This window comes from Bos mutus, chromosome 28 (genome assembly GCF_027580195.1).
Source record: "Bos mutus isolate GX-2022 chromosome 28, NWIPB_WYAK_1.1, whole genome shotgun sequence".
In the NCBI taxonomy this organism is placed as follows: Eukaryota; Metazoa; Chordata; class Mammalia; order Artiodactyla; family Bovidae; genus Bos; species Bos mutus.
This window is the reverse complement of record NC_091644.1, coordinates 7,890,194-7,917,399: the sequence shown is the minus strand read 5'-3', so window position 1 is coordinate 7,917,399 and position 27,206 is coordinate 7,890,194. Positions and strand designations below refer to the sequence as shown.

General features: G+C 48.3%; 1 protein-coding gene across 3 annotated transcripts in view; it reads right to left on the bottom strand.

The window, feature by feature from the left end:
- Positions 1-5,957, bottom strand: part of C28H10orf71 (chromosome 28 C10orf71 homolog) — a 51,268-nt gene extending 45,311 nt beyond the window's left edge. For 2 of the 3 annotated variants that reach the window (XM_070364672.1, XM_070364677.1), the window contains exon 1: positions 5,835-5,850. The gene's annotated coding sequence lies outside the window, so the exon portion shown is untranslated. Of the gene's footprint in view, positions 1-5,834 lie in introns of all 3 variants that reach the window. The other variant, XM_070364679.1, reaches the window with a different exon arrangement.
- Between the last annotated feature and the right edge of the window lie 21,249 nt (positions 5,958-27,206).

Below are 27,206 nucleotides of genomic sequence, written 5' to 3'. Positions count from 1 at the left end.
AGGACTCCCGGCGTCGAGTGCTCACTCCCACTGTCTGCCACAGGAGCAGCTTAAGTTTTAGGGAGCCACCTGCAGTGGGCTGGTTTCCGCCGCTAACAGGAGCACGTCTGTGTGACTGATCGCATTGTTGATTCATTTTCATAATTACAGCAATCTTACAAGACAGAGGTGCTGTGCTATGTCGTTCTTAGTCGTTCAGTTGTATCCAACTCTGCGACCCCATGGACTGTAGCCTCCCAGGCTCCTCTGTCCATGGGGATTCTCCAGACAAGAATACTGGAGTGGGTTGCCATGGCCTCCTCCAGGGGATCTTCCCAACCCAAGGATGGAACCCAGGTCTCCCTCCTTGCAGGTGGATTCTTTACTGTCCGAGCCGCCAGGGAAGCCCAAGAGAGGCGCTACTGTTGTCTAAATAACTTGCTCAGCTCACTTGTCTGGTTGCCCCAGCGCCCTGATTCCTCCAGAAAATTAGTCTCAGCCATCGCTGTCAGCTCTCCCTCAGGCCCCCAGCTCTGAGTAGCACCCTGATTCCTGCAGAGAATTAGTCTCAGCCATCGCTGTCATCTCTCCCTCAGGCCCCAGCTCTGAGTATCACCCTGATTCCTCCAGAGAATTAGTCTCAGCCATCGCTGTCATCTCTCCCTCAGGCCCCCAGCTCTGAGTATCAGAGGGGGCTTGGTTTTTGCCCACTGCCGAGGGATCTGGTCCACACTGGAGAATTTCATGTATATCTTCACCTCTAGACATAGGATTGCGATTATTCCCCTTGTGAGTTTGCTAAAAGCTAAATGAACTGTCCCAACTCTGTCTCTGAAACAGATGAGATTTACCCTGGAGAGGATGTGGGGCTGCACTGAACCTCCCAGGGCACCCGGTGCTCCTGCTGAGGGGCCCACTGAAAGACCTGAAGTCCCTGACCCCAGAGACCCCAGCAGTGTCTTTTGAGCCCATTCGGGAGTTTCTGTGGAACAAGGGCGCTCTCATTCAAGCGGTCCCATCCGGATGCTCGCGTGCAGTGGCTCTGCCATGTGCCAGTGGGCAGGGCTTGTGAGGGCAGCTGACGTTAGCACGTGCTCTCCGGTCAGCACCACACACTCACAGGAGAGGAGGGAGGCGCACAAGGTGAAGAGCACGGGCCTTGCAGCCCCCAGGCCCCTGCCCTTTATCTTCCATTGAAACTTCCCCCCAGTATATCTTTGCATGGATCATTGGGCAGTTCCCTGGTCATAAAGGCCTGTTCTTCTAAGAGCAATGGGATGTGCCTGCTCAGAGTCTTGGGATGAAGTGCCCCACGTGTGAGCTTGTGCACACATGCTAAGCATTGGTGTGTGTGTGGAAGCACCACAGCTCTCCTGTGGGCCACGAGAGAATCAGAATAAAGAGAGTGGCATTGGGGGCACTGGGGACCCAGGCACAGATCTGTACCTGGCACCTTGCCCTGTGAGTGAGGCATCATAATCTCCACCCCCAAGAGGAAGAAAACGGGGCTCTGGCTCACAGTAGCCCTCTACAGCAGGGTCGGCCGTGCACCCCACCTGCATGGCCTCCCGCTCCGGCTCACAGTGGCCTCTACAGCAGGGTCGACCGTGCACCCCACCCGCATGGCCTCCCTCTCGATGTGACCCCTTTGGCTCCCGCCTGGCCATCCATTGTATTAATTGAACGCTTGAACAGCATTTGAAGGCCAGGTTTGGTGCTTGAATATATTGCCACATTAATAACTTCAGAACATTTCAGGCAGCATTGAAATAGTAAATTAGGACACGACGGGCCATATATTCAAGGCAGAGAGCTGAAGTATCATTTTATTACATGTGCCATGGAATTAAAGGCTTAATTTTCTTTTAAAAGATGGCGATGCATCATTTCCTGCAGCCAGGTAAAAACAGTTAGCAGAAATGATTTATCTCTCCTTCCATTTAAAAATACAAAACCGGAATCCCGGATCTAGCTCTCTGTTATTTATCTCTGCCTGGAGGGCACTTGAGACTCTGATCAGTCATTCTGACTTGAAGGACAGGCCAGATCCTGGCTGTGGCCTTGAGAGGGAGGTGAGGGCAGAGCAGTGGCTGTCTCGATGGGGTAGGGGAGTGTGGCTTCTCACACAAGGCTCAGAAGACAGGGCGACTGTGTTCCTTTCCCAACTCTGGCCATAGGCTGGCTCTGCACTCACTATTTACCTCTTGAAGCATAGTTTTCTCACCTACAGAATGGAATCACAGGTGAGTTTATGGTGGGGCTGTTGTAAGGTTCTCATGAGATTATAGATGGAAAGAAAGTGGGCCTTCGGGGGCTCTTGCACAGCTAAGTCACATTTGTGGAAGAAAATTTTAGAATGGCTCTTTATATTCTGACAGTAAAAGTTATATTCACTGAGGGGCTTCCCGGGTGGCTTCCTGGGTGGCTTCTTTAATGGTAAAGAAGCTACTTTTCAAGGCAGGAGACTTAAGGGATGTGGGTTCCAACCCTGGGTTGGGAAGATCCCCTGGAGAAGGGAATGGCAACCCACTCCAGTATTCTTGTCTGGAGAATCCCATGGACAGAGGAGCCTGGCAGGCTACAGTTCACAGGGTGGCAAAGAGTCAGATACGACTGAAGTGATTCAACACAGCATCCTGCATGCACTCACTGAGAAGAAATTTGGAAAATACAGAAAATAGCAAAGAAGAAAATAAAGGAAATTGTATAACATGGCCTGGAGATGATCAACGTTATTTTTCCTGTTTTGGCATACTTTTAAAAACAAAATTCGATTCCTAAACATTTACAAATTAGTATTCTGGTACTCTGTTTTTCCGGCTTGATATTCCCAACACCAGCTTCATCCTTAATGACTGTCCACAGCTTCTTTGCATGACTGCATACAATTCTATTGTATGTAAAAATGCACATGATCTATATTGATCCTCTCTTGTCAGATCTTTACCTTCTTTCTTTGAAGAATACTTCCTGTGGTCACTGTAACAAGCTGGTGGTGAGGGAGGGTTAATAGATATTTATTCGCTCACAGTTCTGGAGGACAGAAATCTGGGCTCAAGGTGTTGGCAGGGCTGAGCTGCCTTCAAGTGCCTGACCAGCCTCTGGCAGCTCCAGGTGTTTCTGGGCTTGTGGCCGCATCCCTTCAATCTCTGCTTCTGTCTGCATATGACCTTCTCTTTTCTGTCTGTCTGTCTGTCTCCTCTGAGTGCTTCTAAAAGGGGACTTGTCAGAGACTTTGTCACTGGATTTAGGGCTCCCCTGGGTAATTAAGATGATCTCTTAATCTCTAGATTCTTAACTTCATTCTATCTGCAGAGATTCCTCCTAAGTAAGGTCACATTCACAAGTTGTGGTGTTAGGATGTTGACGTATCTTTTGAGAGCCACCATTCAGTCCACAGAAGCCAGGAAACCAGGGCTTAAGGAAGACCAGCTCTTGGCCCCGGGTCACAGGGCTTCCAGGTGGTGGAGCTGGGATTCTGTCCCAGGCATTTGGCCTAAATGCATTTAATTTGCCTGAATATCTTTTTATATACATGGAGTCATATTTTAAACGTTTGGTTTTAATGGCCTCTTTGTCTGATGACAATGGCTCTCTCCTGTCTGTACTTTGCGGGCCCAGTCGCGGTTGGAGACAGCCCCACAGAACCCATCTACCGATCCGTCCCTACCAGAGGGCGGGAGAGAAGGGGCTGACGCTCAGCACGGCAGGTGCCGGCCGTCTGCCCCGAGGGTCTCCTGCTGTCTGAGCCCAGCATCCGCTCCATCAGATGCTACAGGTTTCAACAGCGCTGGTGGATCCAGCGACCACCCTCAGCTCCGGGCCTTTCCCGAGGAGACCCTCAAGCAGGTCTTCCCTGCCCTCTCACTGCAGTCTGGGGGACACAACCTCCTGCAGCACCCTTGACCTCCCCTTGTGGGCAGAGCAGCCAAGAGGCTCAAGTGAGTTTCCTAAGGGTGCTGTTGCCATGTTGTCCACGGCTTTGCAGATCTGATTAACAAAAGAATGGTGTGCGGGTTTCCTGGGAATGGATATGAAGTCCGAGAAGGCTCCTCTCAGGGGTCCTGAGTTGACTCATCCCCATTTCCTGCTGTGGGCCTGAGTATTCACCCTTGTAATCCCCCTCCTGGGGGCAAGACCCCTCTGGTGAGCCTCTGCAAGGACTGTCAGCTCCCAGGAAGGGGAGATCATGCCCCTTATTATTCCTTGGGTCTCCTGAGTCCTGGGCCCTCCCTGAGCCAGCCTGCTTCTGTATCTGGGGACTGAGCCAACTGCTGTACTCATGCAAATTGGGGCTCAGGACAAGAGGAGGGGGAGCATCTCATACATGACAGGGGCAAGGCCAGGTGGTTGACGATCAACCTACAGTCATTCTGAGACTTAGATAAAATTATACCCATTTTAGGGCTTCCCTGGTAGCTCAGACAGTAAAGAATCCTCCTGCAATGCGGGAGACCTGGGTTCGATCCCTGGGTTGGGAAGATCCCCTGGAGGAGGGCATGGTAACCCACTCCAGTATTCTTGCCTGGAGAATCCCCATGGTAGAGGAGCCTGGCAGGCTAAAGTACACGGCTTTGCAGAGTCGGACACAACTGAGTGACTAAGCACAGCACATACCTGTTTTAAAGATGAGGAAACTGAAAGGAAAAAGCAACTTGTCCAAGGTCCCATCAGCAGCGGGGACCAGCCCCCCTTGCCTCCGTAGTGGAGGCAGTAAGTCCTTCTCCACAGACAATCCCTACCTCATGCTGGTTCTGTTTCTACTTTAGTATAAGCTTAACCCTGAGAAGGTCACAGGCAGGCTTCTGCAGGAAAGACAGGGCTTGACAAGTGAATGAAAAGGATACAGGTTTGGTTTCAGGCTTGGAATCTGAATGTTCTGACCATGAGCAGCTGGGCCAGAGGCCAGAGTCCAGAGTCAGGGGAGGAGGGTAGAGGAGGAGTCTGTAGGCTGCAGGTACCTGAGCCCTGTAAGTCCCTCGTGGGCTGCATGAATGTCCCCATGACAGCATGGGGCTGTGCTGATCACTCCATGTGACCAGGTGCCCAGCTGGAGTGGATGGGACTCTGAAGCTCCAACAAACTCTCTCGACGGGAAAGGTTAAACAGAAAAGATGTCCAAAGTCCTGGGAAATGAGCCCAGGCTCTGTGGATGGAGATGGGAGCGTCACACATACTGTCTCGTATAACCTCCCCAGCAGTTCAGCAAAATAGACTGGGCTATCTCCACATTACAGACTAGGAGATGAGGCTCAGGGAGGTTAACTGACTTGTCCAGAATAACACAGCAAGAAGAAGATGCAGCTGAGATTCAATGCTTCCTGAAGCTTGTGGCTCAGAACACAAGCAGGTGAAAAATCTTGCCCCATTCTTCTTCCTGCGATAGCTACTCAGAAATTTACTCTTATAGGGAGAAGTGCTTAAAGACATACAAGACTCAAGAGACATGATATGGTCACAGATGTGACTGAGGTAGGCATCCTAGCTGGATCAGAAGCTGTTCCTGCTGTAAAGGAAAGCCTTCTGCTGGCTTTTAAGACTCCTGGTGCTGTGGAGCTGAGCATCCCCCAGGCCCAGGCCTGTGGGAGGGGCCGGGTACGGCAGCCTGTGTGCTCTGACTTCCTCTGGACAACTCTGCCCGGCACCAGTCACGCTGGAAGTAGACCCTGGTCCCACTCAGCCACTAATCGGCAGAGTCCCTATCCACCCACATCCTTGGTACTACTGCCCAGCTTTCTGCCCTCCAAGAGACAGCCTGGGGCTGAAGTATCACCCGGTTAAGTCCCTCCAGCCTGGCCCTGCTGAGAGAGTGCTCTTTACAGCGAGAAGCGAGGGGAGCATGGAGGCTTACTCACCATAGCAGCATCCTCCTTGAGCCGCAGGAGCGTGGAGGACACAACCGCCCACAGTCATGGGCTGCGTGCAGGGCGCCTGCCCCGGGCGCTCACACTTCCTTTCTCGGAGCGGCAATGAGGCAGTGGGAAAGAATCCACTCCCACCCAGCTGGGCCTGCCCTTCGCCCGAGACACCAGATCTGACTTGGAAGCCAGCTGGACATTCCTGTTAGGCTGTTCAGAAATGGACCACGGCCCCACCGCTCAGAGAGGCCTGAGTGCTCCCGCCCCCTGCTTCCTCTGGAGCCTGGCCCTTCTCTGCAATGCCCCCATCCCAAGGGACTGGGTCTGTGACCTTGGTGAAGCCCTCGGCTGACCCGGCTCCCGCCCTCTGGCTCTGTTCGTTTATAAATAGGCCCATTTCTCATCCTGCTCCAGCCCAGAGCTCCACACCCAAGAGGCAGATGCAACCTCGGGATTCCCTTTCCAGCCAAGGGCAGAGCAGGACCCGGCGGGCTCATGGGCCTGAAGGATGAGATCACAGATTTTCCTGCAAATAGCAACGCACACTGGACAGTCAGAGGCTACTTTCCTGCGGCTGCCCAAACAAATGACCACATACAGGGTGGCTTAAACAACAGACATTCATTGTCTCACAGTTCTGGAGGTCAGAAGTCTGAAATCAAGGGGTCGGCAGGGTAGCTCTATCTGAAGGCTCTAGGGGAGGGCTCTTCCTTGTCTCTTCTAGCTTCTAGTGCCCCACTCATTCCTTGGTTTGTGGACACATCTCTTCAACCCATGTGGTTGCATTGCCCCCCTCTCTCTGGCTCAAATGTCTATTTCTCTTATAAAGGGCATTTGTCATTGAATTTAGGGGCTACCGAACTTGCTACTTAGCACAAAATCCTTAATTCCACCTGTAGGAACCGTTTTTCTAAAGAAGGCCACATTCATAGGTTTCGGGATTAAGACACAGACGTATCTTTTAGGGGCCAGCATTCAGCCACTACAGCTCATTGTCACGAATGAAATTTACTGAGATGGCCATTGACAGGTGGGTCAAATGAGGAACCCTGAGAAAAGGGGCTTTTTACAGACACCTTTTGGGGTGTCTTTGGCTCTGCTGTCCAGGGCTCCCCTGTGGCCAGGCCAGGTAAATCCCGCTGCTTCTGAAGGAGACTTTAATGATAGACTCTCCCCGGCAAAGCCGAGGGCTCAGAAACAGATTCGTGTTGTCTCCGGCTCAGCTGAGTGTGTGGGTCAGCACTCAGCTATTGGCTGGATTAGTGAATCGTCAATAGATCCGGTTGAGCTAAGACAGCTGGAGTAAGCAGACCACACATAGGCGCTGGTTATTTTGGCTTTTGTGGTGACGTGGCGTGATTTGTAGCTTGGCTCTCGGCCACTGTGACACTCACAGAGCCTGGTCAGCTGTCACGGTTTCATGCTCTTTGCTGAGTGAAATGACCTGAGTGTAATTTCACGGTGCATGGAAAGAACACGGACTCTGGAGTCCCACAGACCCCTTGGGTCTGGCCCTGCCATTGCTTACCACCCACGGGAACTTCTCAAGGCTTCCTCCTGGGTAAAATGAGGAGGGACAAACCCATCTGGAAACACGGTTGTGATTACAAGCCTAGATTCTGTCTCAAGGGCCTGGCCCAGGGCCTGGCGCATAGTAGGCATACAGTAAATGGCCGTTTGGATTTGGGGTTGGGAAGCCCACCCACTGTGTGCAGAAGCCTGGACCTTCCACTGCCTGCTCCCTCCTCTCCCTGGCTCCTAGTCCTTCGGGGTCTTGACCTTGTGCGCCCTGGCCCGGCCACACCTTTGCTCCCCGGGGGTGCCTGCAGCAGTTTTCTGAGCACCCTCGCTGCCCCAGGCTGCCTGCTCCAGGCCCACTTCACACAGCAGCCGACGCCAGGGAAGCTCTGGTTTTGTCACATTCCCAGCTACATGTGTTGATGATTTCTCACCCCCGCTGGAGCCTGGACCGGAGCCCCTCCGCATCAGCCCCGCCCACACGGCAGCCTCAGGGATCACCGCTCCTCTTCACGCGCTGTGATCTAGTGCCCAGGAGCCGGGCTCAAGCTGCCGGCCCCTCCCCGCCTCCTCGCCCTCAGTATCTCTCCTTTCTCCGCATCACTCTCCTGTTTACTCTCCCTCTTCTCTTTATCTGTTCCCTCCTCCCCTCCCTGTCCTTAACCTCCCCATGACCCCCATTGTCCTTCTCCCTGCTCCTCTGGCACCTTGAATTTCCCACAACCATGCCACACTGTCCCGAGCCTCTTGTGGAGCCTTGCAGTGGACATAGCATCCTCGGACTGCACTCCCACAGGAAGAGAAAGGCCATGGTCCAGAGCCCAAGCTCTGGAGCCAGTGTTGGGGACTGAACTGCCTGTGTGACCTTGGGCAGATCACTGCACTTCTCTGGGCCTTGCTTTCTCAGCTGTGAAGCTTTTGTGAGTGACTCCATGCAGAGCGCAGAGGATGACTATGTGTTCTAGTCTAAGCGGAAGCTCTTTCTGTCATGGAGTTGACAGCCTGGGGGGTGTCAGATAAGATGAGCCATCATGCTGCCCCAAGATAAGGGCAGTGTGGGTGCGCTCAGAGGACAGGAGGTGCTTCACCAGCCAGAGACCCAGGTGCGCCAGTGGCTGCCCTCCAGAGGCCTTGGCTATCGATAACTTCCAGCCCCCACCTTCCACGCTGCTGGACGCCTTTTGAGCACCACACCAATCTGTCCACAATTCTCATTCTAGTTACTGCCACCTCCACGGGTGACAAATACGCTCTACAGGAACTACCCCATCCCTTCTGGACTCCACACACACGCCTCTCACTTCCGTCTCAGACTTCCTGGGACCAGTGCATGTGGCAACACCCATGGGCATCCACTGAGCACTCACACAGGTGTGGCCCCAAAGTGTAGGAGTCTGTGTGCCTGGGACCATCCCCGACCTGTGGAGGGGGACAGCCAGAAGATGAGCTATTCTCCACCTGAGTCCCAGGAGGACAATTCTGAAAGGCATTTCAAAAAGTTCTTCGAAATTTTCTGGTCAGGTGGAGAACCAGTCCTCCTTAGCAGTGGGTAACCCGTAATGCATCCTTGAGTTACCTCTTATGTTTTCTCTGCCCTCTTCCCTGATCCTACACTTCACATTCCTGGGATCTCTCCCCAATACAACTACTTACATCAGCCCTTTAACCTGGTCTCTACTGGAACCACTTACCCTAAAATCCCTAGCAAAGGTTTCCCTTGGGCTGACTGAATGCCTTGGGCAGGGAAGCCTGCCACATCCTCCAATGCTTCTTAGTAGGTAAGTCCCCTTTACCACATTGGTACCAAAGTAAAGAAATAAGGATCAGGCATGGAGAGTGGAGAAGGGCATGGCAACTCACTCCAATATTCTTGCCTGGAGAGTCCCATGGACAGAGGAGCCAGGCGGGCTACAGTCCCTTGGGTTGCAAAGAGTCGGACAGGACTGAGCAACTTAGCATGCGGGCACACAGGGAGAGGGAGACCAGGCGCTGGGTTCAACCAAGAGGGATCCAGCTGAGGCTAGAATCCAGGTTGCTGTGTTGAGGCTTCCAACCCCTAAACATAATATGTTACTCTTATTTAGATCTTTGATTTCTTTTCTCAGCATTTAATAATTTTGGCATACGGATCCTATACATGTTTTGTAAAATTTATACCTAAGTGTTTCATTTACTTTGGAGCAATAACCAATGGTATTGTGTTTTAAATTTTGGTTTCAAGGTGTTCATTTGTATATGTAGAAATGCAATTTACTTTTGTGTGTTGATCTTATATTTTGCAATCTTGCTGAACTCATTTATTCTAATTTTTTTGTGTATGTGAATTTCTTAGGATTTTCTGTGCAAACAACCAAACGGTCTGCAAATAAGAACAGTTCTATTTCTTATTTTCAGTCTGTAAGCCATTTCTTCTTCTTACCTTATTGTAGTGGCTAGCACTTCAATTATGTTGAAGAGGAGTGGTCAGAGCAGGTATCCTTTCCTTGTTTGACTTTTCACCATTGAGTAGGCTTTTGTAAATGTTCTTTATTGTGTCAAGTGGTTCCTTTCTATTCCTGTTGTGTGCACGCATGCTCAATAGCTCAGTGTCTCTGACTCTTTGTGATTCCATGGACTGTAAGCTGCCAGGCTCCTCTGTCTGTGGGATTCCCCAGGCAAGAGTACTGGAGTGGATTGCCGTTTCCTTGTCTAGGGGATCTTTCTGACCCAGGGATCAGACACATGTCTCTTGTGTCTCCTGCACTGGCAGGCAGATTCTTTACCACTGAGCCACCCGGGAAACCCCCTATTCCTAGCTTACTGGAGAGTTTTCTTTTTCTAATTGTCATACATAGGTGTTATATCTTGTCAAATTTTTTCCTGTGTCAATTAGTATGATCATATGATTTTTCTTCTTTAGCCTATTGATATGGTGAATTATATTGATTAATTTTTTTATTATTATTTTTTTTTTACTTTACAATATTGTATTGGTTTTGCCATACATCAACATGCATCTGCCACGGGTGTACACGTGCTCCCCATCCTGAACCCCCTCCCTCCTCCCTCCCCATCCCATCCCTCTCAGTCATCCCAGTGCACCAGCCCCAAGCTTCCTGTATCCTGCATTGAACCTGGACTGGTGATTTGTTTCTTATACGATATTATACATGTTTTAATGCCATTCTCCCAATTTTTGAATGTTAAATAAACCTTTGTGTACTTGGAATAAATTCCACTTACTTATGCTCCATATTTCTGGCCAATTTACCTCCCTGTTCTTTATTCCCTCCCTGGAGTCCACTGGGACCAACTTACACTGACTATATCCCTGACCTTGGAGCCTCACCACAAGCTCAGCACTGCTGTCCCACATAGCATAGTTCCTGGGTGGCTGATGCTGGCTGAGCTGAATCTGAGTTCACCGCATGTCCTTGAACTTAAAGCACAGGCTGCTAGCCTTTCTTTGGAGAGGCCCACTGGGAGTCTCCATTCAGTTTCTATCAGTCATCATCCAGCAGGTCCACCCAAATCCAAATCTCTGGCTAGAAGAACACTGTAGCAAAAATCCAGCATGTTCTCATATAAATCCAGATCAAATTCCATTAAGGCTGGGCTGGAGCATTTCTGGGAGCAGGCAGAAAACAGTTCTATCATGCGTTGGTTTACTGTTGCTTTTCTCTTCTTTGGAAAGGCAGAGAAAATAAAGAACCATTGGAATCCAGTAGCAAATGCTTAGTTGTTCAGCCATGCAGCAAGCCGATCTTCAACACAAACCACTATGAACTGGTAGCAATGTTTAATCATTTTTCATAGTCGCTAATGAAAACAGTGCTGCTTCTGGCTGCATAGTTCAAAGTGCCCAACAAATGAGCTCTGAGTCCCGGGCGAGAGCTCTAGATCTGGAAGGTCCTGGATCAACTAATGATATACCTTGTGCAAAATTTAAACCTCCCAGTAATGTCCATGCGTGTGACCTAATGGTACTATAGAGATTTTAAGATTGGTACCTATATTAGTCACTGTAATTAAAATCCTGGAGTTATATTATACGTTATTTGTATGGCAGTTTGTGATGTGTTTAAAGCTCCCAGTTTCAAAATTATTAAAGCTACTGTCCCTGGGTTGGCCAAAGTGATAAGGAAAGTAAGAATGTGATCTTATTCCCTTTTGATGGGGCCGGCCGGGAGGAGGATGCGTGAGGGATTTTCTTATAAAGAGACCAAATGCCAAATAAAAGAATTCCAGCTGTGCAACAGGAAAGTTGAAATGGTTTGTTAGGATCATTAATATTGCAATGAAAACTAATTAAACCTGGAGCTAGAAGGAGTTCATTAGTGGTTTGGAGCCAAAGATTCTGCTTCTGCAGAGTTGGTTGTAGCACTGGGGAACTTGGAAAGTTGGCAGCTGGGCATGGGGTCAAGCGACCCTCTTCTTTTTGTAGCTTCTGAAATTGGGCTTCACTAATGACAGGCACTTGGCAGACATGAGCCAAGAAATTTCCTTGGAGTACCCGAAGTGCCCCTCTGGGTGATGTCACACCTGTCTCGGGGTGGGGGGTCACCCCTTGCAGGCTACTGAGACTGAGCCTTTGAGGACAGAGAAGTGAGCCTTTGAAGATGGCGAAGTGGAGGGGAACTGGGAGGCTTTCTTTCTAAGAAATGAGAAAGGTTTTCACATTGCAACTCAACTCACTTCAAGCCATTAAGAAAAAGAAAGAAACACACGCCTTCAATGCTGGTTTTGGACCACTGAAGTGCTTTCACACGCCTCCCACTTGCTTTTCTCAATGGTCCTCATAAAACCACCCCATCATCTCTTCCTCCAGGTTGTTTCCTGAGAGACTGGAGGTTGTTTCTGTTGCAGGTTGGGTCTGCCAGGCAGCAGACTCTGAGATGGGGGTTAGCTGGCAGGATCTCTATTAAGGAGGGCTCTTTGGGGCCAACCCTGTAGAAGGAGGTGTTAGCAGCAGGTATGGGAAGAAGGAGAATCAAACTTTGATCTTGTCTGACACTTCTGGGAGCTGTGGGGCTGGAGTGGCCCTCCAGAGGTGTCCTGATTTGGGTAGAGATGGCCAAGTCTTCACCCTTTGGCTTCGATCGGTCATTGCATGGTGGCCACCCTGGGAAAGGTGGGACCTGGTGCCTGGCAGCTCTGTGCTGACATGACTTGTGAAGGGACCCCTGCTCCTAGCACCCCAGCAGCTGGGGCGGCAGGTCCTTCCTCCCTGGGGCTTCTTGGCAGTGCGCAGCAACATTCTCTGATATTATGTTCGTCATCATTCCTTTGACTCCAGCATAGTACCTGGCATACCTGGCATATCATAGGATTTAAAAATTTTTTTAATTTTTAATTGGAGAACAATTGCTTTACAATATTGTGTTGGCTTCTGCCATACATCAGCATGAGTAAATCTCAGGTGGACCGATGTCCCTCCCTTGACCTTCCATCCCATCTCCCACCCTGTCTCACCCCTCTAGGTTGTCAGGGAGCACAGGGTTGAGCTCCCTGTGTCATACAGCAGATTCCCACCGGCTATCTATTTTACATATGGTAATACATATGTCAACAGACTGGTTCCAAATAGGAAAAGGAGTTCATCAAGGCTGTATATTGTCACCCTGCTTATTTAACTTATATGCAGAGTACATCATGAGAAACGCTGGGCTGGAAGAAGCACAAGCTAGAATCAAGACTGCTGGGAGAAATATCAATAACCTCAGATATGCAGATGACACCACCCTTATGGCAGAAAGTGAAGAGGAACTGAAGAGCCTCTTGATGAAAGTGAAAGAGGAGAGTGAAAAAGTTGGCTTAAAGCTCAACATTCAGAAAACAAAGATCATGGCATCTGGTCCCATCACTTAATGGCAAATAGATGGGGAAAGAGTGGAAAGAGTGGAAACAGTGGCAGACTACTTTTTTGGGCTCCAAAATCACTGCAGATGGTGATTGTAGCCATGAAATTGAAAGACACTTACTCCTTGGAAGGAAAGTTATGACCAACTTAGATAGCATATTAAAAAGCAGAGACATTACTTTGTCAACAAAGGTCCTTCTAGTCAAGGCTATGGTTTTTCCAGTGGTCATGTATGGATGTGAGAGTTGGACTGTGAAGAAAGCTGAGTGCCAAAGAATTGATGCTTTTGAACTGTGGTGTTGGAGAAGCCTCTTGTGAGTCCCTTGGACTGCAAGGAGATCCAACCAGTCCATCTTAAAGGAGATCAGTCCTGGGTGTTCATTGGAAGGACTGATGTTGAAGCTGAAGCTCCAATACTTTGGCCACCTTATGCAAAGAGTTGACTCATTGGAAAAGACCCTGATGCTGGGAGGGATTGGGGGCAGGAGGAGAAGGGGACCACAGAGGATGAGATGGCTGGATGGCATCACCGACTTGATGGACATGAGTTTGAGTGAACTCCGGGAGTTGGTGATGGACAGGGAGGCCTGGCGTGCTGCAATTCATGGGGTCGCAAAGAGTCGCACATGACTGAGTGCCTGAACTGAACTGAACTGAATGCGCACGTTTGCCTGCTACTCTCTCGGCTCCCCCACTCTCGTCTCCCCCACTGTGCACGCAAGTCTGTCCTCTACATCTGCGTCTCCATTGCTCCCTGCAAACAGGCTCACCAGGACCAGCTTTCTAGATTCCATGTATATGCGTTAGTATATGATATTTGTCTTTCTCTTTCTGACTTATTTTACTCTGAATAGTAGGTTCTAGGTTCATCCACCTCTTTAGGACTGACCCAAATGTGTTCTTTTTTATGGCCAAGTAATATCCGATGGTATATGTACCACAACTTTTTCATCCATTTATTTGTCGGTGGGCATTTAGGTTGCTTCTATGTCCTGGCTATTGTAAATAGTGCTGCAATGAACACTGGGGTACATGTGTTTTTTTCAATTATGGTTTTCGCAGGATATACACATCATAGGTTTTTAATAAATATTTATTAATGCAGATGGAATATTTCTCTTTCACACAGAAAAAACCAAGACTTGGAAAGTGAAGTAAATGGAGGAACTAGAGTTAGAACAAAGGTCCCTCTAACTCCCAAATCCCAGGCCATTCTCTCTTACCTCTACTTATGAACAATTAAGTCCATGAAGGAGGTCATTGGGTGATGAGCATCTGGCCGCTGGTACAAACAAAATCAGCTTCATCTTTCAACATCCAAAGAAGATAACTAGGTTTTCTCTCTTTCAAGCCTTTCCCTAGCCCTGCCTTTGAGTGGAAGATTGTAACTAGGGAATCTTGTCACTGGGTCTCAAGAGGAAGAACAGAGCTTTTCCAGCAGATCAAATTAACCTGGCCTTGAGTTTGAGGACCCCCAGAATGAAAGCTGGACCCTGCTGTCCACTCTATGTCTTGACAACTTTGGCCAGCCCAAGGGGCTGCTTGGTCCTGGGGTACAAGCAAAGAGGACAGGACACGCGGATACAAAGGCCAAGGGTTTCAGGCAGCTTGCCTCGAGCTGCTTTTGGATAGACTGTTACAAGGTCTCAGCCTCTGTGCTCGCATTGCAGGCAAAACCAGAGCAAAGAGTAATTTTGATAACTAAATGTACTAAAAATGTTTACGCCTCTAGATTTTCTGGTCCTTGATTCAGCACTTCTGGCGTGCCATGAGTGGCTTAGAAAAGTGCCAGCATCCTGTCCCCCTTGGCCCTGGGGCAGCGGGCAGGCGTGGGGGAGAGGCAACTGATCACCTCCAGCCACAAGCAGCCTCTTTTGTCTACTTCCGTGTAACCCACGTGTGCCCTAATTTAGGAAAGGGTGAGATGTGACATTTAAACCACATTGAATATTGGAAGCAAGAAGTGCTATGCATTGTAGTAAGGATCTTCCACAGTTTCCAAGTCTAATCCCACGCCCAGAGGAAATGGCTTGCTCTCTCCCGGGGCTCAGAACAGCCCTGTTCTGAGATCCTTGAGCCTCTCATTCAAACCTCTCATCTTACAGGTGAGGATACCGGGGTCCAGGAAGGTAAACGCCTGGGCAATCGGCATGGGAACAAGGTAGGTGTAATTTGACATAATTAACTCTGCTCATTATCCTGGAATGACCCATAAGAGATCATGAAATGTGATAATTATTTAATCATATACTTTAACTACATGGTATATTTGATACATTGTATAATTATCACCATCATAATTAATGGTGGTGAATTCTTCTGTAGCTAAAAGCAGTCTGCTGAAGGGAGCATTTAAATATCTTTTTCTTTCACGACAAGGCTAAGCCTAGGCAGATTTTTCTTTTTGTAAATCTTATCTGCTAGTTAAAAAAATTATTTATTTGTTTGCCTGCGTTGAGTTTTAGTTGTGGCACATGGGACCTTTGTCGCATCATGTGGGGACTTCGGTAGCAGCTCGTGGACGCTGTTTGTGGTGTGCAGGCCTCAGGAGCTGTGGCACGTGGCACATGCGCTCTGGAGCACACCCGCTCAGCAGATGCAGTGCTTAGGCTTAGCTGCTCTGTGGCATGTGGGGTCATCCCAGACTAGGGATTGCATCCGTGTCCCCTGCACCGCAAAACAAATTCTTAACCACTTGACCACCAGCGAAGTCCCAAGCCAAGGTAGACTTGTACTTTTTCTTTAGTCCCAAGCAGCAGAGAGATGTCACGAAGAGCACACTGACCCTAATTCTCAGTCTTCATCCATCATTTCCCACTGGAGGGGCAAGAGCACACTCCAGGACACCTGGGTGTGTTCACAGTGCTGGAAAAGTCTACCCGACTTTACGAGAGGCCCCCAAATTCCCCAATTTCAGAGGAGTGAAAAATTTAGCAGTCCGCCTTTGTAGTCCGCCTTTCAGAATCATTGAGGTAATTCATAAGGCTTTGGATTAAGTTAAAATGCAATCAAGCAGAGAAATTAAGTCTTGATGGTTTAAGAAAGTCTGGAGCCAGACTCCCCAGCATTAGAAAGGCAGTCCCATGGTGACATCGCAGGGCAGGATTCCCTCTTTTTCTTCACACCCTGGCGTATAGCTTTCACCGTCAAGGTCACTTCACGGTCCACGCTGGTGGAAAATTCCAGCCATCATGTCAGCGTTGCAGGCTGGCAGCCAGAAAGAAGGTAGGGGTTTTGGGGAGATGGAGCTTTCTCTTCCCAGTTGAATACATTTTCTGGCATTCCCATAGAGCAGCTCATTTTCATTCCATTGGCCAGAAACAGTCAGACTACCTTTAACTGCAAGGGAGGGAAGTGAATAAAGATTTTAGCTGGTATATCTTCTCTTAATTAAAAACCAGGGTTCTATAACTAGGGAGGAAAGGAGGATCATGGTTGGTGTAGATAATCACTGTCTCTGCCATGAGATTCCAGGAGATAATGGGCGCCAAGTCTTCAGCCAGTGCCTGGAACGTGGTTCAGTTCTTATTTATTTAGCTATCACTTATGCAGCACCTACGTCTTAGCACAGGGGTTGTCCCTACTCTCAGGGAATTCTTGATCCAGGGCTCAGCCAGCAACAGAGGCACGGCATTCTCCAAGTAGACACAGCCTCTGTGATGGATGTGCTTTACATCAGTGGCATCTTTGTGGTTTTCAAGACGTGGGCCTGCAGGTCTGGTCAGCCAAGGTCTGTGGGGGTTGCCTATGGTCTTCTAGGGTCCTAATGCATTAAGAATGTTTTGGCGGCTGCTTAAAGGGGATGTTCAGGCTAGGCAGCATGGTTTGGTGGGAATGGTACAGGTTGGGAGCCGGACACATCTGGCCTCGGATCCCACAGTGATGCTGATGCTGGCTCTCAACATGGTGAGCCTGGTTCCTGGTCTGGGAAATGGGGATAATGCCCCTTACTTGGAGGACCATCATGAGAATAGTGTCCGGCCCAGCTCTTGTCAAGATGCTGCTGCTGCTATTCTGCCAGGAACACTCCCTGGTTTAGGGAAAGAATGTAACTTTATAGTAAATTCCACTTTGTGGTTTAGTCACTAAATCATGTCCGACTCTTTGCTACCCCACGGACTGGAGCCAGGCTCCTCTGGTGAAGAGTTAAACAAAACTGTGCTCCATCCACACCATTCTGATTTGTAAGGGTCTCTTAAATGATAAGGATATTAACTCCTTTGTCATATTTGTTGAAACTACTTTTTTTCAGTTTGTGTTATCCTTTTATTTTTTAAATGTGGTATTTTTGATATAGCATATATAAGATATATATATACACATAGATTGTGCAGCTTAATCTATCACATTTTCTTCTGTAGTAATTTTTATTGCTGACCTTAGAAGTGCCCCCACCATCCTGATATTAGTAATTATTGACATATGTTTACTTCTATTTTCTAAGGTTTCACTATAAATAAAAATTCTATTTGATGACTGGTATATTTCCTCCCCCTGGGTGCGGTGCTCCTTTTACCATCTCGGGTCCTACATACTTTGCAGATCTCTTTCTGTGCTTACTTAGTCTCTTCCATTGATCTGTTTGCAAATTCTTCCGCCAATAAAACACTTAATTGTTGGAACTTTAGTACAGATTTTAAAATTTGGCAGAACAGTTCTCTGTTCTTTTAAGAAATGCTTCCAACATTTCCCAGTTGTTTATTTTTCAGATGTTTAGAATTATTTTGTAAATATTTGTTTCATTAAAAAATTCTACCACTATATGATAGTAATTGTCTTAACTATTTAATTGGAAAGCAATTAACTTTCTTCTTTCTTCCTCCCTCCCTCCCTCCCTCCCTCCCTCCCTCTCTCTCTTTCTTTCTTTGTTTCTGCCTATCTATGGGACCCTGTCGTAAAGAACCTGACTACCAGTGCAGGAAAAATAAGAGATGTGGGTTCAATCCCTGTTCTCTTCTTACAAAGATAAATGGCATGAAAAAGGGGGTGCTTCAGCCTCAGCATCAGTCCTTCCAATGAACACCCAGGACTGATCTCCTTTAGGATGGACTAGTTGGATCTCCTTGCAGTCCAAGGGGCTCTCAGGAGTCTTCTCCAACACCACAGTTCAAAAGCATCAATTCTTTGGTGCTCAGCCTTCTTTATGGTGCAACTCTCACATCCATACATACAGCATTGGGCACTGACCCCACACAAAGTTGATGCTTTGCTGGTGGCCTTCCAGCCCCATCCTTCAGGGCCCAACCCACTCCTGTCCTGACACCCTGAGCTCAGGCCCCTGGACTTGAACCCTACACAGCAGCTCTCTGAACAGTGGGCTTCTGCCCCGTCACTGGGAAGTTAGGTCCCTCCAGCTTCCCTAGGCTCCGTCTCTCTGGCCAAGTTTGGGTTATGGCTCCTGCTCGAGGAGGACCCCCCTTCAAGGCCTGAGTTCAGTGCCTCTTCCGTCCAGCCACCTTTCCTTGTCATCTCCCTTCCCCGGCAACCTCCTCTCCAAGGTCACGGAGAGGCCCACTCTCTCAAAGGCCGAGCGCCTGACCAACAAGCAGTCGCTGTATGTTTCCCACTTCCAGCTACGTTCATTCATCTTCCCGTGCTGCTCACCCTTCCCATCTGTGGCCTTGAGCTCCAGAGCCTGACAGGCAAATGCCTGACCAGAGCCCTGGGGTGGGAGTGGGCGGAAGGCTCCGCTCGTTCTCATCCGTGAGCAGCTGGGCCCAGCCTGGCCCGACGCAGAGGACCATGGAGACCCAAACTTGGCTTTGAGAGGACTCCCGGCTGAGCAGCCCCAGCAAACGCTGGATCTCAGCTCCTCTAAAGTAAGAGGAGTCCTTTCTCGCGTCCCTGGGGTGCCCTGCGAATGAATTATTTACTATTCGTAAAGCACTTTGTAGGCTTCAGTATCATTACACAGGGACCACAGGGCTCAAAAGCAACCCTGGATGCCTGACAGGGTGGTTGTTACTATTAAGCAGTTATATAGCACTTTACATTGGCCAAGTGCTCCCAATCATTTATTAGTTAATTCTCCCAGCACTCTGGAGCCGTCAGTGGACTCTGGTTGCCATTTCTCCAATCTGGAGACGAGGTTGCTGAGGTCAGGCGAGGCCAGATGCCTCGTGTAGGGTTACTTGGCTCAGGTGGCCCGAGTCACTGGCTCTGCCTTTGACCCTTGACTACCTGTGGGTTTCACGTCTTACAATCTTGTTGTCAACCCACTCTAATCTCCAGTGAGGTGCCCTGCGAGTGGATGCTCAGTTGCTCAGTCACGTCCAACTCTTCTGTGACTTCATGGTCTGTAGACTGCCAGGCTTCTCTGTCCGTGGGATTTCCCAGGCAAGAATATGGGAGTGGGTTGCCATTTCCTACTCTGGGGGATCTTCCTGACCCAGGGATCTAACCTGTGTCTCCTGCATCTCCTGAGTCGGCAGGCAGATTGGATGGCTGAAATGCATGACCTCAGTGACACTCCAGAGGCTGCTGTCAATTTACAGCCTCATGAAGGGATGAACACTGGCTTCAGAGTCAAAATCTGGTTGTATAATTTGTAAGATGGGTGATTATGAACACATTTCTTAATGCTCCCAAGACTTGGGGTCCTTGATTATTAAGTAAGAATAGAAAAACCAAAGAGGTTGTTATGAAGATCAAAAGTGTTAAATAAAAGAGGACACAGCATAAGACAAAGCTTCATACTTGTTAGGCAAGCCTCTAAGGACTGTCATGGCACAGTCAGACTTCAGCTTCGAAGATGACACAGGCTGGCCCATGGGAAATGTCATAAAGGAAAGCTTTGGGTCCAAGAAATCCATGGGACTCTATCAAATTCTTGCCTTCAGCTTGGGAACCTAAGAGTAGAAAGGTGAGGAAAAGGGCAAAGCTGGAGCTACCACTGCTTCCATTGCACATGAACGCATCATGCTAGTTAGAACCTATGCTAGTCAAAACCCAGTGAGTTTTCTCATTCAGATCAGATCAGATCAGTCGCTCAGTCATGTCTGACTCTTTGCGACCCCATGAATCGCAGCACGCCAGGCCTCCCTGTCCATCACCAACTCCCGGAGTTCACCCAGACTCACATCCATCGAGTCAGTGATGCCATCCAGCCATCTCATCCTCTGTCGTCCTCTTCTCCTCCTGCCTCCAATCCCTCCCAGCATCAGAGTCTTTTCCAATGAGTCAACTCTTCGCATGAGGTGGCCAAAGTACTGGAGTTTCAGCTTTAGCATCATTCCTTCCAAAGAAATCCCAGGGCTGATCTCCTTCAGAATGGACTGGTTGGATCTCCTTGCAGTCCAAGGGACTCACAAGAGTCTTCTCCAACACCACAGTTCAAAAGCATCAATTCTTCAGCTCTCACCCTTCTTCACAGTCCACCTCTCACATCCATACATGACCACAGGAAAAACCATAGCCTTGACTAGATGGACCTTTGTTGGCAAAGTAATGTCTCTGCTTTTGAATATGCTGTCTAGGTTGGTCATAACTTTCCTTCCAAGGAGTAAGCATCTTTTAGTTTCATGGCTGCAGTCACCATCTGTAGTGATTTTGGAGCCCAGAAAAATAAAATCTGATACTGTTTCCACTGTTTCCCCATCTATTTCCCATGAAGTGATGGGACCGGATGCCATGATTTTAGTTTTCTGAATGTTGAGCTTTAAGCCAACTTTTTCACTCTCCACTTTCACTTTCATCAAGAGGCTTTTGAGTTCCTCTTCACTTTCTGCCATAAGGGTGGTGTCATCTGCATATCTGAGGTTATTGAGATTTCTCCCGGCAATCTTGATTCCAGCTTGTGCTTCTTCCAGCCCAGCGTTTCTCATGATGTACTCTGCATATAAGTTAAATAAACAGGGTGACAATATACAGCCTTGACAACTCCTTTTCCTATTTTGAACCAGTCTGTTGTTCCATGTCCAGTTCTAACTGTTGCTTCCTGACCTGCATACAAATTTCTCAAGAGGCAGGTCAGGTGGTCTGGTATTCCCGTCTCTTTCAGAATTTTCCACAGTTTATTGTAATCCACACAGTCAAAGGCTTTGGCATAGTCAATAAAGCAGAAATAGATGTTTTTCTGTAACTCTCTTGCTTTTTCTATGATCCAGGGGATGTTGGCAATTTGATCTCTGCTTCCTCTGCTTTTTCTAAAACCAGCTTGAACATCAGGAAGTTCACGGTTCACATATTGCTGAAGCCTGGCTTGGAGAATTTTGAGCATTAGTTTACTAGCATGTGAGATGAGTGCAATTGTGTGGTAGTTTGAGCATTCTTTGGCATTGTCTTTCTTTGGGATTGGAATGAAAACTGACCTTTTCCAGTCCTGTGGCCACTGCTGAGTTTTCCAAATTTGCTGGCATATTGAGTGCAGCACTTTCACAGCATCATCTTTCAGGATTTGGAATAGCTCAACTGGAATTCCATCACCTCCACTAGCTTTGTTCGTAGTGATGCTTTCTAAGCCCCACTTGACTTCACATTCCAGGATGTCTGGCTCTAGGTCAGTGATCACACCATCGTGATTATCTGGGTCATGATGATCTTTTTGGCACAGTTCTTCTGTGTATTCTTGCCATCTCTTCTTAATATCTTCTTCTTCTGTTAGGTCCATACCATTTCTGTCCTTTATTGAGCCCATCTTTACATGAAATGTTCCTTTGGTATCTCTGATTTTCTTGAAGAGATCCCTAGTCTTTCCCATTCTATTGTTTTCCTCTATTTCTTTGCATTGATTACTGAGGAAGGCTTTCTTATCTCTTCTTGCTATTCTTTGAAACTCTGCATTCAGATGCTTATATCTTTCCTTTTCTCCTTTGCTTTTCACTTCTCTTCTTTTCACAGCTATTTGTAAGGCCTTCCCAGACAGCCATTTTGCTTTTTTACATTTCTTTTCTATGGGAATGGTCTTGATCCCTGTCTCCTGTACAATGTCACGAACCTCATTCCATAGTTCATCAGGCACTCTATCTATCAGATCTAGGCCTTAAATCTATTTCTCACTTCCACTGTATAATCATAAGGGATTTGATTTAGGTCATACCTGAATGGTCTAGTGGTTTTCCCTACTTTCTTCAATTTAAGTCTGAATTTGGCAATAAGGAGTTCATGATCTGAGCCACAGTCAGCTCCTGGTCTTGTTTTTGCTGACTGTATAGAGCTTCTCCATCTTTGGCTGCAAAGAATATAATCAATCTGATTTCGGTGTTGACCATCTGGTGGTGTCCATGTATAGAGTCTTCTCTTGTGTTGTTGGAAGAGGGTGTTTGTTATGACCAGTGCATTTTCTTGGCAAACTCTATTAGTCTTTGCCCTGCTTCATTCCGTATTCCAAGGCCAAATTTTCCTGTTACTCCAGGTGTTTCTTGACTTCCTACATTTGCATTCCAGTCCCCTATAATGAAAAGGACATCTTTTTGGGGTGTTAGTTCTAAAAGGTCTTGTAGGTCTTCATAGAACCATTCAACTTCAGCTTCTTCAGCGTTACTGGTTGGGGCATAGACTTGGATTACTGTGATATTGAATGGTTTGCCTTGGAAATGAACAGAGATCATTCTGTTGTTTTTGAGATTGCATCCAAGTACTGCATTTCGGGCTCTTTTGTTGACCATGATGGCCACTCCATTTCTTCTGAGGGATTCCTGTGTGCAGTAGTAGATATAATGGTCATCTGAGTTAAATTCACCCATTCCAGTTAACAAATATTAACTAAGCACCTACTACGAGCTAGACACAGTTTGGGGAGTGAAGGATTTGGCAGTGACCAAGGGAGACAAAGATGCCGACTGGGGAGTGAGTAGGGGATCATGTAGGAAAGGGAGGGGATGGTACATGCAAATGCCCTGAGGAAGGGAAGCCTTCCAGATGCCCAAGCAACAGAGAGAAGGGCCCGGTGACTACAGTCAGGGAGGAAGTGGTGAGGACATGAACTGGGCGAGGACTCAGGAGCAGCTCCCACGGAGTCCTGGATCCCAGGGTGAGGGGTGAAGTTTTCTTCCCTGTGCAATACCTCTGAGGGGCTGTAAGCAAGGAGGCCATGTGAACCTTCAGGTCGTTTTGTGCATCATTACATCTTCAGCAGACAGGAATGTGAGCACTCATCTCTGCCAGACTGTTAATCTCTCAGCTCCAAGAAGTCCAACGTGTGTTTACTTAGTGACAGAGATGGAATGTGTGTGTCCCGCCCTCTCCCCCTCCAAACCTTATCCTCAGTGTGATGGTATTTGAAGGTGGGGCCTTTGGGAGATGATTAGGTCATGAGGGTGGAGCCCTCATGAATAGGATTAGTGTCCTTATAAAAGAGACCCTAGGGAGAAGACTCTTGAGAGTCCCTTGGACTGCAAGGAGATCCAACCAGTCCATTCTGAAGATCAGCTCTGGGATTTCTTTGGAAGGAATGATGCTAAAGCTGAAACTCCAGTACTTTGGCCACCTCATGCGAAGAGTTGACTCATTGGAAAAGACTCTGATGCTGAGAGGGATTGGGGGCAGGAGGAGAAGGGGATGACAGAGGATGAGATGGCTGGATGGCATCACTGAGTCAATGGACATGAGTCTGGGTGAACTCCGGGAGTTGGTGATGGACAGGGAGGCCTAGGGTGCTGCGATTCATGGGGTTGCAAAAAGTTGGACATGACTGAGAGGCTGAACTGAACTGACTGAACTGAGGGAGCCCCCTTCTCTCTTCTACCATGTATGGGCACAGTGAGAATATGACTGTCTATGAACCAGGAGGCAGGCCTCCATCAGAGATCAAATCTGATCATGCCTTAATCTTGGATTTCCCAGCCTCCAGAAATGTGAGAAGTACACATTTGTATTTTATAAACCACACAATCTGAATGGACCAAGACACTTAGAGCACGTCTGAAACACAGCCCAGTGAGGGAAGCCCCACTACCCTCATATCCATGACAGCTGGTGAATTCTCATAAAAATCCACCAGTCTCGGTGAGATGAAGCAACCATGCAGGTCCTTGGCTCCCACCTGCTGGTCCAGGGCTGACTGAGATGCTCTGTCCTTCTGTACTCAGCGTCTTTTTCTGTCTTCATTTGTGAGATTGTTCAGACTGGCTGTAGAAGGGTGGTCCATCTTTCTTCTCTTCCTGGTGGTCTGGGAAAATCTGCTACCCACAAAAGCACTCCCTCATCTCAGAAATCAGACAGATGCTGGTGTGTCCCAGATCCCCTTCCTGGGACACTGGCATAGACTCTTACATCATGCAGGGCAATCTGTGTGGGAATCATTGAGCTTTCTAGGAAGGATGTCCTGACCAGCAAGAAGCTTGCAGTCTGGTTGGAGAAACAAGACTTCAGTGTCGTAGAAACTGGATTGAGCGAGTTGTAAAGTGTTGTGGCTGGAAAGAACCTGAGCATCCTCTGGTCGCTCAAGATAAAGGCTGCAGTTACCAGGTCATACTTCATTAATTACTGAGTACATCATCCCAACAATGTGTGGCTAGGAATCTATGCCCAGCCTAATGGTGAGTTTCCTTGAAACCTCAGTAGTAGGGGAACCCATTGTTGAGAAGCTTTTGAGAAAAATAGGGCTGAGGCCTGAGATCATAAACAAAGCCATGAAGCACTCTACATCTATTTATTTTTTAACCTTTAATACAATAAAACAAAGGCAGCATACTAAATAAAGACAAAAGCATTGGCCTCTTACACATCATAAATTTGTGATAGCAGCAAGTTTATAATTAATTTCCATTTACCATTCCTTCCTTCCTGAAAATCTTTAGGTATCTCTTCCTCACAATTTCAGCAAGATGCTTATAAATTCACTTGGCATGCATTCAGAGAACATGTTTAAAGGGGATAATATTTTTGAAGTATTTTCCTATCCGGCAACTCTTCATGCCCTGGGCTCCCCACCTGTGTTGGACAGAGTTCTTACCAGGAGACAACAAAATCTGTCCAACAAAATCCAATCCCCATCAGAAAGGGGATTTTAAAATCATATTTGTTTGCTTACAGGACCTCCTGGGAAACCAGGGAATGATCTTGGCTGCTACTCAGTCAGGAAAACTGCCCAAGCTCACACAAGACTATTCTAGTAAAATACCACGGCCGTTGCCACACCCCGCTTGACACCTATGATGCCAGGCTCTCCAAACCCCATTTCCGGGGTGGAGAAGGGTCAGGTGTTCCTGCACTCAGACTTCTGGAAGATGCCACGTGCTGTCGTGTGGCCAGAACGTCTTGCTGTTCACTTCATTTTCCAAGTCGGTGTGTCAGCCTGGCGGACGCTTGGTGGTATGTGGAACTCTCTCTGAAATACAGTGTCTAGCCCAGAATAGGAAGCTCGTGGGGGTGGCGGGGGGCAACTAACAGGGCCAGCCAGCCCCCCAGGGCAACAGTGGGGAGGGGGCCGCAGACACAGGCTGATTCTCCACCCGTCTCTGCCACAGCCTGACTGATCAGGTTTCCACCTGGGGTGGGGCAGCAACAGTTCTCAGTGCTTCAGGCAGAAGGCAGATATTAACTAGAGCTCCATGTCATGACTCAGCTCTGACTTTACAAAGTTAATGCTTGTTTGAGTCTCTAACAGGACAATGATCTTAAGAGTCAGGATTTGTAGAGAGAGAAAGCTTCTTCTAAGTTCTTGAAGCTCCCATGAACATGTTAGCAGCCGTGCCTAGGCAACAGGAACATCAAGGTTACAGTAACATATTGGGTAGAGAAATTCAGGATATAGTATAATCATAGACCCTGCTACATGCGAAAACAAAGCAAAAGCTTACCCCTTCTACTCTGCTGCTGCTGCTGCTAAGTCGCTTCAGTCGTGTCCGACTCTGTGCGACCCCATAGACGGCAGCCCACCAGGCTCCCCCGTCCCTGGGATTCTCCAGGCAAGAACACTGCAGTGGGTTGCCATTTCCTTCTCCAATGCATGAAAGTGAAAAGTGAAAGTGAAGTCACTCAGTCGTGTCCGACTCCTAGCGACCCCATGGACTGCAGCCTACCAGGCTCCTCTGCCCATGGAATTTTCCAGGCAAGAGTACTGGAGTTGGGTGCCGTTGCCTTCTCCGCTAGTGAGTTATAAAAAGAGAAGAGAGAAAGAGCCAGGAAACATTGGCCAAAAGTAGAATCTTCATCTTCCCCTTCTTGGGGATACAATTTGGTGGGGTTGGGGTGCTTAGAAACATTTCTATACCCCCCCACCCCCGCCCCGCATATCACTGCCTGCGTGTTATCCTGAAAGGCTATGGCCTTAGGAGAGGAGAGGTAACACTTCATCCCCACGCTTGACCTGCAGTGGGAGCCACTGGCAGAAGAGGAGGCTGGTAGGTGAACCACAGGGAGGGCGCCTGGGCAGCCTCCCAAGCTCTTCCATCTGCTAGTTCTGTTGCCTCTTTAGCTCTCAGTTCTCTACTATATCCTCTCTATCTGACCGGTCAAAACAAGGAAGTAAAAAGAGGAAGGAGAGTCCATGGAGGATGGCCCAGGAAGCTTCAGGGGTTTGGCCGGCAAGCAGTGAGTACCACTTCCACTGCATCTTTGACCAGAACCAAATCACATGACATCCTGAATCGCAGGGGAGTCTGGATGATGTAGTTTGGCCATGTGCCCAGAAGGAAAAGGAATGCATAACAGAGTTCCTGTCCCATACCAAGGATGCAGATGTGCTGTGTGCCTTGGTGAGAGGGCACAGTGGCAGCATGGGGTGGAGGAGGTCCAAGAGATGTCATGAGCAGGCACTCTGTATCCAAGTGCAAATGGTGGAATTCAGAGCTCTGCCCTGGGTGCCACAGGATGCCCTGGGGCCAAGTACAGTGAGAGGCTATCTGATGGACCGCACCCCAGGTAGAAACCTGATCAGTCAGGCTGTGGCAGAGGTGGGTGGAGAATTAGCCTGTGTGTGCGGCCCCCTCCCCACTGTTGCCCTGAGGCCACGTATACCCAACATACGCCCAGGTTCCATCTTGGTAGGAAGGAGTGGGCCACGTATACCCAACACACGCCCAGGTTCCATCTTGGTAGGAAGGAATAGGAAGGAATGGTCTGCTGTTTTT